Source organism: Aotus nancymaae, unplaced genomic scaffold, assembly GCF_030222135.1.
Source record: "Aotus nancymaae isolate 86718 unplaced genomic scaffold, 86718_ANA_hifiasm-v0.15.2.pri h1tg000030l, whole genome shotgun sequence".
Classification (NCBI taxonomy): Eukaryota; Metazoa; Chordata; class Mammalia; order Primates; family Aotidae; genus Aotus; species Aotus nancymaae.
This window is the reverse complement of record NW_026988443.1, coordinates 31,517,074-31,531,631: the sequence shown is the minus strand read 5'-3', so window position 1 is coordinate 31,531,631 and position 14,558 is coordinate 31,517,074. Positions and strand designations below refer to the sequence as shown.

General features: G+C 40.2%; 1 pseudogene; it reads right to left on the bottom strand.

Moving 5' to 3' along the window:
• Positions 1-4,100: 4,100 nt before the first annotated feature.
• LOC110568635 (heterogeneous nuclear ribonucleoprotein A1-like) lies at positions 4,101-6,010 on the bottom strand (annotated as a pseudogene).
• Between the last annotated feature and the right edge of the window lie 8,548 nt (positions 6,011-14,558).

The following is a 14,558-nucleotide window of genomic DNA, read 5'->3' as shown; positions in this document are numbered from 1 at the left end:
CACGGAAGGGAATTTCGGCTGGAAAATTATCTCTTAGGAAGGTGGGTGTGGGTGTGGATGTGGGTGGGGACACCCCTGCAGGTAAATGGGAAGATGTGAAATTTGGAACTGGACCAAATTATGAAATCCCTCAATGTCAAGCTTTGGAATCGGGCCAGAGCAGTTAAGACCTATCACAGGTTTTAAAACAGAGAATGATACCATTAGCTCTTAATAGAAGAGAGAGAGATGACATTGTGGTATCTTGAAATATCCCAGCTGCTAAACTGTGAGAAGAGATTTGTGCTATAATCAGTATATATGGGTCATGTTTACACTAGACAATCTGGAAGGGTATACTAGCCAGAATATCCTCTCATCATTTTTGCTCATTTTAAAGTCTTTCATATACATTTCTGACAGTCTCCACATCATGATTTTACTATTCCCGAGATTATTTTTAATCATACATTCACAAAAAAAGGCTGGTCTCTCTCAATATCACAATTCTCTTTCTATCAGGGAGCAAGGGAAAGGTCATGAGTATTTTGGAAACCCAGCTAAAGGGAAATTAATTCAGAGATACATTTGGTTAGTATTAATGTCATATATTTTAAGGCTGTTACTTTCATGCATAATTAAATTAGTGCTAGCCATATTGGTATAGGAATGTCTTTTAGGAATAGTCCTAATACCCACTGTGCTGACCTGTGTTGCATCATGATTTCAAAGTATAGGACCAGAAAGTCTACAGTGATATAAATGTATCCTATGGCTCTGGGCACTGTAAAAAGCAGGAGAAGCAAGGTATAAACTGTCCAGAGCAGACACTAATATCTTCAAAACTATTGATTTGTGTGAAACTATTAAAAAATATTATATTTTTCTGATTTCTGATTTGATATTTGTGATTTCTTATTCTAATATAATTTTAACAACTTTCTGCTTTTTTTTCTTAAAGAGAGATTCCCAAATTGTATAAACTTTGGCTTCTGTAAAACCTGGATTCACTCTTGAGTATATGCCAATAGATTTATTATAACAAGTTTATGTAACAAAAAGTTTGGAGATGACCTCCAACCCCACTATTGCGCTGAAAATCTTGCCAATTTTTTACCAGTGACTTGATTACTGTATTTGGTGGGTAATTTTCTCATTTAAAAGTGATTAAAAATCCATAAATATATGTAAAGAATGCAAAAATTACATAAATGGTTAAAGTAAAAAGTATAAATTTTCCTTCAGCCCAGCCTGCTACCAATTCTACACGCTTCTCAATACGTAATCACTATTGACCATTTGGAAGATTTTTCCACATCCCATTCTCTTTGCATTTATGTGTCCGCCTATGTGCTTATGTGTGCATATACATATATTTATATTTATGGTATGTGTTTGTGTTTCTATATAGACAACTAATATTTCATGTTTTTTATATTATGGAGATCATAACTATACATATTCCACAATATGCTTTCATTTAAGAATATCTATTATGGCAGCGGCCCCCAAGCTTTTTGTCACCAGTGACCAGTTTTGTCAAACACAACTTTTCCATGGACTGGTTTTGGGATAAAACTATTCCACCCCAGATCATCAGGCATTAGATTCTCATAAGGAGTATGCAACCTAGATCCTTTGCATGCACAGTTCACAATAGAGTTCATGCTCCTTATGAGCATCCAGTGCCACTGCTTATCTGACAGGAGTTGGAGCTCAGGCAGTAATGCTTGCTCACCTGTAGCTCACCTCCTGCTATGTGGTCAGGTTCCTAACAGGCCACAGTGGTCCATGGCCTGGGGGTTGGAGACCCATGTATCAGAGATTTTCCATGTTGGTATAAACCGAAGTACTTCTTTCCTTCTAGCATTATTAATAATGCATAGGATGAAGACACTATGGTTTTATGAATCATTGCCCTGTTGAGAGACAGGTGTCTTCAAATTATTTGCTAGGGTCAACCATGTTGCTTGCATGCAAGCATCCTTACATATACAATATTGTGCAAACATGTGCATTTTTATAAACTCATAAAGCAGAATTCCTCTTGACAATGGAGAATAAAGAGATATATGCACTTGTACAGTAGGAGGTAAGAATAAAGAGAATCGAGAAGCTGAGGAACAAGAGTTAATTGGGGAATTAAGAGAGGAATAAAGAGAGGAATATTACAGTGGAAATAAAATAAAGAGAGGAAAATTACAGTGAAATGTAGGCTATGTGTTCAAATTGATCTGGAGAATAAGGAAGGGTATTGAGAAATGTCATGAGATTTGTCCTGGATATTTAACTATCAGCCTGCGTCCTGGGCTCAAAGACTTTTCAAAGAGCTCTGTGTGATATTGTGTACCAGGGCCTGGAGAATGTACTGACAATCTGTGGGAAGTTTTACACAGTAATAGGGACCTTGAGGAAAGTGGCATTTGGCAGATTGTGACTTGACAGGGAGGAAATACTTACTAAGGCAGCCCTTCCCAGAACTATAGAGCACTGACCTCCCCAGGTCTCACACACCGCGTGGTAACTGGAAGTGATCCTAAGTCTTGCAGTCTTACAGAAATAATTGCAAAGAAATAACGGAGGGAGGAAAAGCCACAACATCACGTTAACCAAATCAGTGAGATTTTAAGGCAGAAGATGAGTAGTGACGTCTCCTGTGCCCGTAAAGCAGTGGTTCTCAAACCTTTGTTGTTCCTTAAAATTACCTAGACAACTTTAAAACAATCTTGATTCCCAGGCCACTGCCCAGACTAATTAAAATTAAATCATACTGTTAGAGGGTGGAACCTAGCATCAGTATTTTTAAAGCTCCCTAGGTGATTTCAAGATGGCTTAAAGGCCAGTGAAGTTAGAAATTACCAGCAATGAATATTCACCAGTCACAAGGAATTATAATTAAGGATTTTGCCAGTAATGTTGAGATCTGTAATATGCCCTCAAGTTATATAGCATTTAGCAAAGATGCTTTTCCTATGCTATCCCATTGCAACTGATTCATTCTCTGATCTTAGAGAGTTTTACTACCAGTAAATAAATATATCTGTAGATACTAAATCTATGGTATATATTTGCTGAGTAAAACTCCATTGCAAATTCAAATGGAATAACTAGTTCCCATTAGCAGTATTTGTCAAATGTGCTTTTCCTTGGGTTTATTTTTTTGGACTTGAGATTTCTTTGCAATGTCACGGAGATGAAAGTATTAGCATTTCACATAGGGTGTCCTTGTCTCTCGGTATAATTCATCATCTGAGGTGGGGAACTGCCTTGTATTCACCTGCAATTATTTCTTGTAATTAGAGCTGCCCCCACATGTAATGCTCTCCCCAAGAGATCCAGATAATATATTTCAGGGCAAGGATTATTTAATTCTTCCCTGGTGAACTGATCCATCACCCAAGTGTTTCAATTTGTATTGAAAAATGCTACATGGGGTCAGTTTCTAGGTGAGTATATTTTGTTCTGTCGTTTCGCTGTAAAAAATTCCTATACAATTTCCTTTATGAAAATTGGACCTAGTGGGAGTTAAGGAATGAGAAAAAACCTAAAATATTTTTCTGATGCATATTTTCCTTCAAAGCAAACTTTACCAAGTTTTACACTTAATGTTTCTTTATTGTCAGAGAGGTTGTGTGCCTATTATGTTACGTAATTCTTTCCTCTTTCATTCCAAAGTTTTCTACATTTCACAATATTTTCTAAAGTTTAGCTTTTTCTACATTTTTCTCATTTATTTTTATTTTTGTTCTGAGACAAGGTCTAAATCTGTCACCCAGGCAGGAGTGCAGTGGTGTGATCTTGTCTCACTGCAACCTCCACCTCCCAACCTCAAGCAATCCTCCCACTTCAGCCTCCCAAGAAGCTGGGACTACAGCCATGTGCTACCATGCCTGGCTAACTTTTGCATTTCTAGGAGATAGGGTTTTGTCACGTTGTCTAATTTTCTAATATATATATATATATTTTTTTTTTTCAAAAGAATTAAATCATTTATTGATTACACATGATAATGGATGATACACAAGCTTCATTCCCATCTATAATTTTATCTGGTACCATTATTCAATTTAGATATATTGCATAGGATGTGCCAACAATCATCTTTATAACCAGTAATTCCATGATTTTGCTTGGGTAATCCCTTTTAATCGTGAACTTCAGGTCACAACAGTAACTATTAGTTCAACTACACCAAGGTTTCTGAAGACAATGGCTTCTTCACCCAAGCAGGTTGTATATAAATTCCAAATAGAACCTGGCATCACCCTGAAGGAATTCTAACTTCACACTGTTGGGAAAGTTTACCAAGATGGCTTCAGAGTAGACTAACTTTACACAGCACATTAAAAAAAAAAAGACATTTATTCAGCGTCACGATCAGACTATTACATTTAGCAATCAACAGCATGGGTGCAAAAAAAAAAAAGAAAAAGAAAAAGAAAAAATCTACATTAAAACCCTTTGTTGGAATGCTTTACACTTTCCACAGAACAGAAACTAAAATAACCTGTTATACAATTATTCACAAATACAGTCCTCGAGGTTTTTGCCCATACACATGAGTATTTGTCTAAATCATGTCTTCTTTGTAGCAGCTAGGCCCTGCCACCACTGTGCTTGGCTGAGTTCACAAATCTGTTGTAACCTGTAGCTTCCCTGTCACTTCTCTGGCTCTCCTCTCCTGCTAAGCTTTGTTTCCTAATTAAAATCTTCTGCCACTGCCATAGCTACTGCTGCTACTAGAACCGCCAGAGCCACCTTGGTTTTGTGGTTTGGCAAAGTATTGGCCGCCACCACCATAGGGGCCAGAGCTTCTGCCTCCAAAGTTTCCTCCCTTCATGGGTCCAAAATTTGAAGACTGATTGTTCTAACTGCCAAAATCATTGTAGCTTCCACCACCTCCAAAATTGCCTCCATCATTACCAAATCCATTATAGCCATCCCACTGCCACCATATCCACCACCACCACGGCTGCCACCAAAGCCACCACGACCACTGAAGTCTCCTCCACGACCAAAGTTGTCGTTCCCACCGAGACCACCTCCACGACCACCACCAAAGTTTCCAGAACCACTTCGACCTCTTTGGCTGGATGAAGCACTAGCCATCTCTTGCTTTGACAGGGCTTTCCTAACTTCACAGTTGTGGCCATTCACAGTATGGTATTTCTTTTTTTTTTTTTTTTTTTTTTTTTTGAGACGGAGTTTCGCTCTTGTTACCCAGGCTGGAGTGCAATGGCGCGATCTCGGCTCACCGCAACCTCCGCCTCCTGGGTTCAGGCAATTCTCCTGCCTCAGCTTCCTGAGTAGCTGGGATTACAGGCACGCGCCACCATGCCCAGCTAATTTTTTTGTATTAGTAGAGACGGGGTTTCACAATGTTGACCAGGATGGTCTCGATCTCTTGACCTCGTGATCCACCCGCCTCGGCCTCCCAAAGTGCTGGGATTACAGGCTTGAGCCACCGCGCCCGGCCCACAGTATGGTATTTCTGAATGACAATCTTATCCACAGAGTCATGGTCGTCAAAGGTTACAAAGGCAAAGCCCCTTTTCTTGCCACTGCCTCTGTCAGTCATGATTTCAATCACTTCAATTTTTCCATACTGTTCAAAATAATCTCTTAGGTGATGTTCTTCAGTGTCTTCTTTAATGCCACCAACGAATATTTTTTTCACAGTTAGGTGGGCACCTGGTCTTTGAGAATCTTCTCTTGAGACAGCTCTCTTTGGTTCCACAACTCTTCCATCCACTTTGTGTGGCCTTGCATTCATGGCTGCATCCACCTCCTCCACAGCTGCATACGTGACGAACCCAAAGCCCCTGGATCGCTTGGTGTTTGGATCTCTCATTACCACACAGTCTGTGAGCATTCCCCATTGCTCAAAATGGCTCCTCAGGCTCTCATTGGTTGTTTCAAAGCTCAGCCCTCCAATGAAGAGCTTCCTCAGCTGTTCCGGCTCTTTAGGAGACTCTGACTTAGACATGATCGCAGGGAGAAGAGAGACTTTAACGATGCTGCTTCGGCGGCGTCCACGGGCAGAAAGGCTCTAATATATATTTTTAAAAGTTCCTAAATTTTTAAACATATTTTAAATTTCTCTATAAAACAATTCTTTGGGCCGGGCGCAGTCGCTCACACCTGTAATCCCAGCGCTTTGGGAGGCCGAGGTGGATGATGGATCATGAGGTCCGGAGTTCGAGACTAGTCTGGCCAAGATGCTGAAACCCCATCTCTACTAAAAATACAAAAATTAGCTGGGTGTGGTGGCATGCCCCTGTAATCCTAGCTACTTGGGAGGTGGAGGCAGGAGAATCGCTTGAACTCGAGCAGCAGAAGCTGCAGTGCACTCCAGCCTGGGTAACAGAGCAAGACTTAGCTTCAAAAAAAAAAAGGCAACCAAAAACATTCTCATTCTTGAGTGTTATGATCCTAAAAAGTTCTCATTCTGTCTCCCTCTGACTGAGGTTGGGTTTAACTTAACTGTCAACTATATAACAGGGAGCGACAGTCCCCCTAAAGTCAAAACTTTGCTTTGAAGTTTAGAATTCTTAAACCCCTTATTGTGACAAAGTTCTGGGTACTTGGAAACAGCCTTCATCGAAAACTTTCCCTAAACCCACACTGAGGATATCTGTACCTTTTGTTCTTTTTCTCTGTAATCGTGAGGGTAGAAATGGAAGGTTTCTTCTAAATTTGTTAAAAGGAGGACGGCTGAGAGGAGGTGGTGATGAGGAGCAAACTCAGAACAAATTGGAAAGCGGCCAGTTAGATGGGGCTTGTGACTCCCTGATTTAGTGCCTGCAGGCAACACCCCTCATTGTGGTGGTAATTGGACTGGACTGTCTTCACATCAACATAATGATGTCTCCAGATCTCAATAAGAACACCTCTGGGTGCAATTTGTCATAATATTCTCTCTCTTCTCAACCTAACCCTTTTGAGTGCCCAAGTTTAGACTTTCTCCCACAAATCAACTTTCTTTCCATTTTCCAAGATACTCGGGTAGAAGTTTCCCAGGTGATTACTTTATGAAACAAGTTATGAAACTAAATGTCCAGTTTCATAACTTGTACTCTCAATTGTCCTTTCCCCCAAATCACCTCTTTGCAAACTGCTTGGTCTTTTGTTTGTCTATAATCAAGAGGTGCTTGGAGTTGGTTCATTTTTACTCATTCATTTACTTAGTCTTTAGTGTTGATAAACATTTTATGCATTTGATGACAAACTCTTAAGTTTACCAGAAGTCTGTAGAAGAAAAATACTCATTTTTAATATCTAAAGTGCTTTTTAAGACCATGACAGAATTAGGCTAGTGTTAGTTTTTCTGTTAGTACTAGCTACTTAATAGGAAGTGGATTTCACCACTGTCTTTATATGCCAATAAATAATGTGTAGAGATGGGCATAGTGTGGAAACATAGACTTTGAAGACTTGGATGGGTAGGACAGGGGTAGGTATGAGAAAGTATTTAGTGGGTACAATGTGTACTATTCACAGAATGGGTGTAATAAAAATCCCAGACTTCACCACACAATATATCCTTGGGTCAAAACTGCATCGGTGCCCAATAAATTAATACAAATAAAAATTTTAAAAAGAATTTTGAAACATAAAAGTAAATTTCTTCTTATATAAAGGATGATTCCCTCAAAATTTCATCACCACTTATCAAGTATTAGGTAGATGCAGAAGTTATTGTGGGTTTTTTTAAATTGTACTTTAGTTCTGGGTACATGTGCAGATCTTGCAGGATTGTTGCATAGGTACACATGTGCCATGGTGGTTTGCTGACTCCAACCCCCATCACCTACATTAGACATTTCTGCCAGTGTTATCCCTCCCCACCCCCTGCTGTCCCTCCCCTAGTCCTCACCCTCCAACAGACCCCAGTGTGGGATGTTCCCCTCTTTGCGCCCATATGTTCTCATTATTTAACACTCACCTATGAATGAGAACATGCAGGGTTTGGTTTTCTGTTCTTTTGACAGTTTGCTGAGAATTATAGTTTTCAGATTCATCTATGTCCCTACAAAGGACATGAACTCATTCTTTTTTATGGCTGCACAGTATTCCATGGTGTATATGTGCCACATTTTCTTTGTCCAGTCTATCATTGATGGACATTTGGGTTGGTTCCCATCAAGCTATCATTGACCTTCTTCACAGAACTGGAAAAAAACATTTTAAACTTCATATGGAATCAAAAGAGAGCCTGTATAGCCAAGAAAATCCTAAGCAAAAAGAACAAAGCTGGAGGTATCACGCTACCTGACTTCAAAGTATACCACAAGGCTACAGTAATCAAAGCAGCATGGTACTGGTACCAAAACAGAGATATAGACCAATGGAACAGAATAGAGGCCTTGGAAGTAACACCACACATCTACAACCATCAACCATTGATGAACAATAACTAACCCACCCAAATGTCCATCAATCATAGACTGGACAAAAGGTCTTTGCTATTGTAAACAGTGCCACAGTGAACATATGTGTGTGTATGTCTTTATAATAGAACGATTTATTATCCTTTGGGCATATACTCAGTAATGGCATTGCAGGGTCAAATGGAATTTCTATTTCTAGATCCTTGACGAATCCCCACACTGTCTTCCACAATGGTTGAACTAATTTACACTCCCACCAACAGTGTAAAAGTGTTCCTATTTCTCCACATCCTCTCCAGCATCCGTTGTCTCCAGATTTTTTAATGATCACCATTTTAACTGGCATGAATGGTATCTCAATGTGGTTTTGATTTGCATTTCTCTAATGACCAGTGATGATGAACATTTTTTCGTATGTTTTTTGGCCTAATAAATGTCCTCTTTTGAAAAGTGTCTGTTCATATTTTTTGCCCACTTTTGAATGGGTTTGTTTGTTTTTTTCTTGTAAATCTGCTTTAGTTCTTTGTAGATTCTGGATATTAGGACTTTGTCAGATGGATAGATTGCAAAAAATTTTTCCCATTCTGTTGGTTGCCAATTCGCTCTAATGATGGTTTTTTTTGCTGTGCAGAAGCTCTGGAGTTTAATTAGATCCCGTTTGTCTATCTTGGCTTTTATTGCCATTGCTTTTGGTGTTTTAGTCATGAAGTCCTTGCCTATGCCTGTGTCCTGGATGGTTTTGCCTACGTTTATGCCACAGAACTATGGCAGACATTATAGATCAGGATCTTCTGCCTAGAGCTTCCTCTTGCCATTTTTGAGCACACCGCTGGCTACAGACTTTGGTGAGATGAATATATAGGTGGCCCTGGACTGAAAGCAAGTGGCCCTGCTTTCTTTGGAAAGCAGATACTGAGAGTTTAGAAAGCAGGAGCCTTAATAAGGAGTGACCTTAGGATCAACACATGTTGAAGGGAGGGGAAAATTTGGAGTTTGGGAAATTGAGCTACAGTTCAGACCCTACATGCCTTGCCTGAATGTATGGAGAGATCTGGGGTTAGAATAGTCATTCAGAACTGTCCTTAGTCATCCTAGAAAATCAGGACTTCAAACTCCTGCATCCACCAGCCATTGAATTTAGGCCACCCCAGGAAGGGGTATGACCTTGCATGAGGCAGCGCTGCAGGTGAGGCAACTCCTAAAGGCTGACAGCACTCCCATCTGCTGGGAGAATGAATCTTCCCTTGCAGGATGATCTGGACAACACATCACAGTGTCCCTCAAAAGGGTAAACGGAATCTCTACTACCATTTAGAAAGCTCATGGACTGGTGAGCTAGACAAAAACAAAAACCAAAAAACCCTTCAAATATATTCTATGGGTCAGTGCTAGGACTGAGGATTAGACAGGCTCCTGAGGACGTGTACACGAAGAGGAAAGAAGAGGGTAGAGTGTTAAACTAAGCTCTGCTCTTCAGCAGGCAAAGTTGACATAACAAAGTCATGAAGTCATTTACTGACTCTGATGGACCAGGAAACATCATAATGGGGAAGAGAGCAGCTGCTTAGAATGGTGTCTAACACCTATTTGGTGTTCCTCAAAGAATATTGTGATGGGTCAGCTTGAAACTGTTAGAATAAGGTACAAGCCAAATAATTCCTTTAAGTGCATGTGCATCTTGCTAGATGGATGGGGCAAACTGGGCATGATTTTTTTTTTTCTTCCACATTCCCTAACGAACAATAACATCATCTGCAATACACCAAAGTACAGAATGTAATAAATACCCAAACCCAACAAACTCCTCTTCCTTACCTTCAGCACCATTGATCTGAGCACAGCTGCCATGGGGAATTTGTAGCCCAATGGCAATGCTTGTCGATATAATAGCCCAAGTCATTTTCCTGCTGACACATGCCCCACTTTCTACCTTCTTTTAGCTAGGAGGAGGGGTAGATGAGAAAACTGACCATGGAGCAGATGCTGATTTATACTTCTTTTCTGGACCAGGGAATTCATATTGATTAGTTGGATGAATGAGTCTGTCCTTTTGTTTTAAAAGATTAGAGTGAGTTTCTGCCCTTGGAATATATCACAGCTCCACTGTGACATAACGAATAAGATCCACTGTGTTTTTTGTAAATCTCAATGCCTTTACTATACTTATGAAATACACCTGTCAATGATGCTTAACCTGGTTATGGAAAAATAGGTCTTTAGGGAGTTCTGAAGAATCTGCCAGCAAAGACATCAAAATGTGTTGTCAGATTCTGTCTTTGAGCTCTTTCACATTGCTTAATAAAGTTATACTGACTTTGTCATCAAAGTGGTGGAAGGCATATTTGTTACTCACTGATTTCCATTTTCCTCTTATTATTCTGTTGTGGGAGCTCATCATTGATCAAACTCATGCAAATAACATTGGCTGAGTTCCTCTTTTATAAAACTCACTTGCTTATTCCTCTTTTATAAAACTCATTTGCTTATTGGGGGGCAAAAAGGGGAGGGAAGGATTTGCTGGGGGGACTCCCACAGAGCATACACCTACATTTTAATGGGATATTTATCTTTAACATTTATAATTAACATGCTTATAAACATGCTTTATGTTTTCTGGGAATTCTCTAGATTAAGCAAGGTGACTATTTGGAGGAAACACTTTTTATATTTATATATCCTTTGCTCTAAGTTGATTTTTGAAGGAAGAGATTCACTTTTTAAGAACATTGTATTCAATTTTGAATGGTTAGAATTCCCTGGTGCTCAGTTTTGTCTCCTTGAATATTTACCTTGGTGCATCCTGTTTTTTTCCCCTGGAGGAGCTCAAAACAAATGTTCATCCTCTTCAACTTGGTTATCCTTCAGATGTTGAAGACAACTCTAATGTTTTTCATTGATTTTTCTCTTCCCCAAATAAACTATAACTAGTTTTTTCAACCACTTATAAACCAGTGATTAGTACTGCTAGGTGCTTAAGCCAATCCATTGATAACCCCACCAATGGTCAAGGCTCCAGGAAAGTACCCAGAGCTCTCCCCACCGCACCAGCTGGAATTCACCTCTTCCTCTCTCGAGCTTCTGAAGAAGTGTGTGCTTTGGTTACAACATTGCTCTTGTGCTTTCTGGGTGATTTACGATTATTTAGTTCCCCTTCCAGCAGCACTCTGAGCCCTTCTTTGTTTTCCAAGTGACCTGGAGACACATCTAATCAATCTGACATTTCCATCTCAGTAAATTCATACGCAGATGGGAGACAGAACGGGGCGGTGGTGAAGGATGAGTAAAATGTAGTGGGATAAATTTTGAAAAGGGGCCATCATTTTTGTTGCAGTGCTCTTTGAGAGTCAGTGTCTCTCATACAGAGAATTTTCTGAGTGAAAAAAATGTATACTCCAGATATTATAACTTCTAGGAGCAATTCAACTTCAAGTAATGCTTTTTTTCCCACAGTACTCAAGACTTGAGATTTCATTTCTATTCTCCGCAACTTCCTCGGTGTGTATAGAACATTCATAAATTTCTACTAATATTCTGAACTCAGACATAAATAATCAGGTTAGTGCTTCATCATTATAACTCTCCATCTAATGCATTTTTATGAAATTTATAAAGTCAATTCAGAGAGCGCCCTGTGCCATAACCTGCCTTTTGTCCACTCAGTGGGTAGACATTGGGGTAATTTCACCACCACTTCAAATCCAGACCACCACTGCTCTGACTTTTTTTTTTTTTGAGATGGAATCTCACTCTGTCTCCCAGGCTGGAATGAAGTGGCATGATCTCGGCTTACTGCAACATCCACCTCCCTAGTTCAAATGATTCTCCTGCTTCAGCCTCCCCAGTAGCTGGGATTACAGCCACCCACCACCATGCCTGGCTAATTTTTGTATTTTTAATAGAGATAGGGTTTCACCCTGTTGGTCAGGCTGGTTTCAAACTCCTGACCTCGTGATCTGCCCCCCTCCTCCCAAAGTGCTGGGATTACAGGTGAGACCCATCACACACGGCTGCTCTTACTCTTAATTATTGGCATGCAACTCTATCCCAGACTTGCTTTCAGATGTTCACAGGGCCCTTAACTTTTGATTCAGTGAAAGGTTCATGCTACAAAGCAAACATTTTGATTTTTAAATATTGGATTTCTAAGAAAGGGCATTCTCTTAAAGAATCAGTATGCTCTAAGTTTATAGGTCTCTTCAGTAGCCATCAGATTAATTTCTCAGAAGGTGTGATAATCGGGCTCTGTGTCCTCTGCTGTTCTTGGCATCTTCACCCTCTAATGTTCCTAGTATATCATTCTTTCTCACCTTCTCCATGGTATCATATTCAGTCAATAGATGGCATCTGCGATTAGTGTGAAGCAAAAACTAGTGCCAAGCATCCAATGGATAAAATAAAACAAACAGGGCTGAAAGCAGATGAGGCAATGAACAAAGCACAGATGAGTAAGACTTGCTGAACACTAAAAATTAAAGATGTGAGGACACATAAAGCTGGAAAATATGCATCTGTTTGTTTACCTCACCTTGCCCCTGGAGAAATTTGAAACAAGTTTTGCCCAGAGTGAGCCTCATTGACAGTGTTCAAGGATTCCCAATGAGCTTCCCAGATATCCTGATTCTCAAAGGCTCTTCCTGTCTCAATTGCAACAATGATCTCAACTTCTCTTTGCGTACTCAGCTCTCTGCCCTTAACCTCAGATTCTTGAAACTCAGGAGACCCTAAAGCCTGCCCTAGAGAAGATCACAGTAATGCCTACTCACCCTTTGCTTCAGATATCTCCTAAAAAATGCCTGCTAATTGCTTGTTTAAACTTCTCATTATCTTCTGCTATTTTTTTTTTTGAGATGGAGTCTTCCTCTGTCACCCAAGGCTGGAGTGCAGTGGCTAGATCTTGGCTCACTGCAACCCTGCCTCCCGAGGAGTTCAAGTGATTCTCCTTCCTCAGCCTCCTGAGTAGTTAGGACTATGGGCATGCATCACCATGCCCGGCTAATTTTTTGTATTTTTAGTAGAGACAGGGTTTCACCATGCTGGCCAAACTGATCTCCAACTGCTGACTTCAAGCAATCCACCTGCCTCTGCCTCCCAAAGTGCTGGGATTGCAGGCGTGAGCCACTGCACCTGGCTGGTTTATTTGGTTTTAATGCTGCTCTGGGCCATGAAGTGACTCTGATCTCGTCTCTGCAATGTGGGTCCAAAGTGGCTCCAGCTATCCTGGCTTACGTCAAGAACAAGTCTGAAGCTTGAGCAACCCAGATTTTCTTGCGTTTGTTACGATTGTAGTGCATGTCAGCCCACTCAAAAGTGAGCTACCTTAGGCCTACGACATGTATGCCTAAGTACTTTCAGGAAAAACCACAAGGAACTCTGGTTTTATATCACTACCATCCTGATATAAATGAATGAAATGAATCCAAACAGAAATTAAACTCTGAGTGTAGGGAGAGGCTACGAAGTGCCAGACACTGTCTAAAAGCTTGTGGAGGAGTGTGAGTCATGGTCCATGGCTGTCACCATGCTTATAACCTACACAAGGAGATAAGCCACGAGTGGGAAAAGCAAAAGCCATAGATTACAACAGCAGTAACGAGGAGGTGCTAAGGAGGGAGAGACGTGGAAGAATTATGAGCCATCTTTATCAGTCTTATTTAACTCTGATTTATGAAAAACTTGTTATCTGTAGGAGTGAACTTTTGCAATCTGGCTGATGAATGACTAGGCATTGTGATGTTACAAATGTGAGCTTTCTTGGTAGGAAGGATCATAAATAGATTAATGTGAGGCACATTTTCCAGGGAAAATATGCTAAAAATGGTGGTTAGGCCTCCAGAAGCCAATGTTTGTTACTTAAAATATAACTGAAATATTGTGATGTTGTATTACAGGTTTTCATTCTATATTGAAGGACTAATCCTCTCATATTTCATTTTATTATTTTTCTTTTATTTTCTTTTTTTTTTGAGATGGATTTTCACTCTTGTTGCCCAGGCTGGAGTGCAATGGCATGATCTCCGCTCACTGCAACCTCCAGTTCCTGGGATCAAGTGATTCTTCTGCCTCAGCCTCCTGAGTAGCTGGGATTACAGGCATGTATCACCGTGACCAGCTAATTTTGTATTTTTAGTAGAGACAGGATTTCTCTTTGTTGGTCAGAATGTTCTTGAACTCCCGAACTCAGATGATCCT